This window comes from Nicotiana attenuata, unplaced genomic scaffold (assembly GCF_001879085.1).
Source record: "Nicotiana attenuata strain UT unplaced genomic scaffold, NIATTr2, whole genome shotgun sequence".
NCBI classification, from domain to species: Eukaryota; Viridiplantae; Streptophyta; class Magnoliopsida; order Solanales; family Solanaceae; genus Nicotiana; species Nicotiana attenuata.
The window spans coordinates 1-5536 of record NW_017682614.1 but is presented as its reverse complement, the minus strand read 5'-3'; the positions used below and the strand labels follow the sequence as shown (position 1 = coordinate 5536).

The 5536-nt window shown below is 33.7% G+C and overlaps 1 long non-coding RNA gene across 1 annotated transcript; it reads left to right on the top strand.

Moving 5' to 3' along the window:
• The first annotated feature begins 3683 nt into the window (after positions 1 to 3683).
• On the top strand, positions 3684 to 4763 carry LOC109222015. The gene is made up of 3 exons (XR_002067345.1): positions 3684 to 3925; positions 4448 to 4509; positions 4648 to 4763. It is a non-coding gene; the product is annotated as an uncharacterized LOC109222015 (long non-coding RNA).
• The last annotated feature ends 773 nt before the right edge of the window (positions 4764 to 5536 follow it).

Below are 5536 nucleotides of genomic sequence, written 5' to 3'. Positions count from 1 at the left end.
TGTTATGTTATCATTTGAGAATATGTTCAAAGTATGGGTTGTGTGTTATAAATATTACGACTTCAAGTCAAGTTTGAATGAAGGTTATCATGCCAAATTATGTGAAAAATCTCTATATGTCTAAGACTCTTAATTGCTCACGTGTGTGCCTAAAGTCGTGAATTGAAATGTCTTGTTGTTGATAATGATGATGATGTGTGAAAGTGAAAAGGGGAGCATGAAATATGAAATACGGCCAAGTACCAAGAATGATGTTATAATTGTATCCACTAGTGCCAATGAATTGAAAAGACGTGAAAGAAGTATGAAGTGAGATGATTGATAGAAAAGGATGATGTCTCGGGTGAGATGGCCTAGCCGACCAGGTCATGATCGGACGCCATGCCGCACACATGGTGGTGATTGTGCTGGAAATTGTAATTGAAATTGTGATTGTGGTTGATGTCTCGGGTGAGATGGCCTAGCCGATCGGGTCGTGATCGGACTCTGTGTAAAAGTACGATGGTATTGTGAATGATGGTATATCGGTACTAAAGATCTCCCAACCCAAATATGGAAATTTACTTGAAAACTTATTTGGTTCTAAACTTGATGTGTTGGTATTGTTTGAGGTTTCCACTGATTTTATGATTGTCCCTCCTTGTAGTATTATTCATTCGACTGAGAGGGTGTTTAGTTATACATACTAGTGCGATTCAACGGTACTAACGTCCCTTTTGCCAGGGAGCTGCATCTTTAATGGATACAGGTGGTCCATAGCAGACGGCGTTGAAAAGCGATAGTGGTACACCCTTCTCCCAGAAGACTTGGTGAGCCCCACTCCAGCTATTGGTGTCATTCGGAGTTGGTTTGATAGGATTCAGACGCTAGGTTGTGATTTTAGAGGTTCTTGAGTTTTCTTTGGATTTTGAGGTCCAATTCGTGGTTCTTGATGTTATTTTGGTGTTTTGATCGTGCGCGAGTTCGTATGATGTTTTTAAACTTGTGTGGATGTTTGGTTGAAGCCCGGGGGCTCGGGTGATTTTCGAATTGGTTTTCTTAGAATTTTGTGTGTTGGTGTTGGTTCCATCGCATATACGATGAGAAGGGTGCAAATGCGACCACCGCATTTGCGAGCTCTTATCGCTTTACGAACTTGGGGAAGTTGGGCATTTATCGTAAAAGCGATATTGGAGTCGCATTTGCGACTCTGGGGCTATCCGCTTCTGCGATGTCTGGGTCGCTTTTTGCTACTGTAGTGACGTCGCATTTGCGAGGCTTTTGATCGCAATTGAGATCTTCGGGTCTGTCAGGGGTTGCATTTGTGATGCTTTGTCCGCATTTGCGGATGTCGTATTTGCGAACCCCATGTCGCAAATGCAACATCTGCAACTTGTTTATAACTAAGTATTTTGGGATTTAGTCTCATTTTATCATCTTTTGAGCCCTAGACTAGGTGGAAGGTGATTTTGTGGAGTGATTTTCATACCAAACTATTGGGTAAGTGATTTTTACAAATTTTCAATTATATTTCATGATTATTTATGATATTTATCAAATTCATGAGATTTGAGAAATTTTGGGGACTTTTTACTATGTTTTGAAAAAATAAAATTTGAGATTTGAGAGTCGAATTGGACTTGGTTTTGAAAACAAAACACATATATGAAATCGTGGGAGCTATGGGTAGTCGAGACCTACCCTTCAACTCGGGTTTTGACCGAGCGGTCCTGGGGTTGACTTTTGGGGAATTTGTATAAAGATCATACCTTTATTAATTGGGAATTGGCTTCACTTGCAGTGTTGATATTATTAAGTAGTTTTTGAATAGATTTGAGCCGAACAGAGGTGAATTTTAAAGAAAAAGCTATTTTGAGTATTGATTTGGCCTAATTGGGGTAAATATCTTATGAAATTATTTTATCAACTTATAAATACACTGGATATTCATACATTGAAATTTATCCAAATTTCTACTATTTGTCTTGAATTACAATTTTGTTATTTATGTACTTGAAGAAATAATTCAGGATAAAATTTGTATTTAAAATATTTAAAAATCTTTGTTATCCTTTTATTTTCTTCATGAAATAGTAGATAATATTATTATATAACCCCGATAAATATTGGTGCGACAATATGAAAAGAGATGAGTAATAATATAATTAGTAGGTTGAAAAGTTGCCTAATTTGATAGATATATATATGCATTGGAAAATATTTTGGCCGACCAAGAAACCTTGCTATGGTACACAATTTCATTTATATATTGTTCGCAACAATTATCACCGCTCGTGAGAATTTGAATCTGTTGGCAAAGTTGGATCAAATAGAAATTTAAGAATAATTTTTTTAAAAGATGTTGTTGATGGAGTTAAGGGCAGTAATTTTTTTTTTTTTTTAAAAAAAGACGGTGGGTTTTGGAGTTGAGTGTTTTCTAGGAATTGTATAAATTTATCAATAAATTTTTGAGTAATATTATTTAACTTATTTTTCCAACTAATTTAAATTATAAATATCCAAACATTATATTTATTTCCTCTTTTAATATATTTTTCTACAACTATATTTGATTAGTTTTTTCATTAAGTATCTTACTTATAACTTAAAAATACCCTAATTTATTATTAAATTATAATTTTTAATTCATTAAATTATAAAGAGAGGATTTTTTATTGTTTTGTTCAAAAGTCTAAAGAGAGAACCCTTTTATTTACATTCTTCAGTTTGTCTAAATTTATAAATAATACTTCTGTATATTATTTATTGACTTTATAATTGTATCTTGGTTATTTTTTTGGTGTTTAAAATTTCTTATGAATAATTATAAAATTTATCAAGTGGCTTTGTAGTATCTTGACACTTAGCTTAATCTTATGAATAATAATATTTATTCTTAAAATTATCTAGTGGCTTTTTATTATGCTGGCACTTGGCTTAATATAGTGTCTTTGCATCTCCTTTTACTATGTATAATATAATACATAGATACCTCCTTTAATGAAACATAGATAATATAAAATTCTTACTTCATCCAAAATATAGTATTATTTTATTATTTTGTATAATGTATCAATATTTTGATTATTTTTTTCTACATTATGGAATACGCAATTAGACTTTTCTTCTATTTTATTTTTAATATAAAGTTTTGATTTTTACATATTTTTATTATGTTGCTTGTAATTATTTCAAATTCAAATTCAAAAATAGTACTCCTAATTATTAATAACACGTAGTATATAATTTATTTATTTCAAATTTAATTTTAAAGAGACACTAATTATTATGTGTAATTAATTTTGTTCTAAAATTGCCCAGTAATTTTTTATTACGCTATCACTTGGCTTTACTATGGATATATATCAAACGTCTTTTAGCTAGCGTTTGGTTTGAAGATGAAAATATGTTTGGACATACGTTTTCAAAACATATTTTCCAACTTTATTTTGGAAAAATATGTATATAATTCCCAAGTTTTGGGATTTTGGTCCAAAATCAGCTCAATAGCTGATGGATTTGGGATTTGGCCAAAATATGGGCGAAATTTATGGTCAAACATGAGTTTTGAAAATAAATCCCAAATTTATTTTGGCAAAACTCATGGCCAAACGGGGCCTTAGTATTCGGTGGGCTTTGAATAGTTGGAGGGTATTATGGTAACGTCATACAAACCGTAGATGTAAGTGAATCCATACCAAACGTCCCTGCAGTGCAGGCAACACACGCTCATCTGTACACAACACAAGTCCGCCTTTTCCCCCCTTCTCTCTCTCTCTCTCTCTCTCTCTCTCTCTAGGGTTAGGGTTTCTTAACGGCGTTATATTTGAACCCTTGAGAGATCAAATAATGGTGCAGCAAATCCCCTTTTTGTGCGAAAAGCTCTTTAATTCAATCCTTCTTCACTCCTTCAGCTCAAATATGGCTTGATTCTGCTCTTCTCTCGGTAACTTTTTATTTTATATTTTGAATTCAGTTTTACGGTGTGCTTCAATTGGTGTTTGTATCTTCTTCTGTGGAAATTGTCTATTTTAAAACTTTCTGCATTTAAGAATATTAAGTTCCAAAATATATTTATTTGCTTATTGCTTTATTCTTAAGTTGCTTTACCATTAAGTCATTTTGAAATCTGGGTGTCGAACTTTGTGATTTTTTCACTTGTCCTTATTTGAACATTGGAGTGCTGCTGATATTTTGAACTGATTAATTTTCTACTCCATTTTTGTGCTTTTGTTAAGAAAGATGTGTTTTACCTTTCGTCTTATCAATTAGTCAAGGTCGTGGATAACTTGAATATTTTTGCAATTTGAATTGTGTGTGGCCATACTGGTGTACTGGAGATTGATAAGCAAATTGTGTTTAAATTTTGAAAAGAAAGAATGATATTCTCTCCTCCCTGCATTTTGTTTTATTTTGAAACTACACTGTCAGATTGGCACAATTTTTATGCATTCTATTTCTGGTGAAGGTGGCATTCCCGATACGGAAATGTATAATGTTCCTGAACAAGGACATGCAGATGCTTATATGGTAAAGTTTGGGGCTACTGATCACTAATGGACTTTCTTAAACATCTTTGCCTTTAACATGTCCGGTGACATTAATTGCTCATTTATTCTTGAATGTGGTGTTTTGTAATAATAGAAGATTGAATCCTTGTTTTAACAGATTCAAGGGAAGGAGCCAATGCAGATCACCAGTCCGCTGCTTCAAAACTTTGAAACTATGTACAATGAAGAACTGCCCGAGTTTGTTGTTGATCAGGGATTATATTATCCTACTACCACCAANGGAGGCAGCTTACAGTGGAGGATTCTCGCCTCGTCTATCTACACCTGCGTGGCATGAAACACAGCGTCCCCCGACAAAGGGACGTCAGTACAAAGAATGTACCGAGTATGTAAGGCATGAATGAATCATAACAATAAGATACTATCACTGAGAGGGATAAGAGTCAACCCATTATCCGACTTGCCGCTAAGGGCCATAGTCCTAACTACATCATTATCGTGATGTTAACTGCCTAGCTAATCAGTGGTAACTGCCCGACCGGCTGTAGCATAGTGGCAAATGCATGACGAAACTCATTTTCTTCAATTCGTTTACCCTTTAACCTTCACAACTTTACTTATAACTTGTTATAAATAGCATAAATACTTATAACCTCAAAAATAATCTTGTCCTTGAACTTTGTCAATTATCTTACGACAAATCCAACGTACAAAAGTACGGGATGTAACACACTAGTAGGCCTAATGAGGTTGTATATTCTACATCGGCTCGGCCTAATGCACACCTAGTGTTTGATAAAATGCTCAACTGATCTAGAACCATGATCATCTTCCTAATTTTAGTTCAATATTTTTTATTAAAATAGATTGAAGTTGCTAAGAATTCCGGAATATTTTAGAGTTTAAGGAAGCTCAATTGAGGTATGTTGGCTAAACTCCTTTCTTAGAATTAATTCCACGGTGTTCATGTAAGTAATGTAAGACCCGAGTTGATTATTGTGAAATTGGCTATTCCGAGTAAACGTGTATTGAAAGATATATGTTCA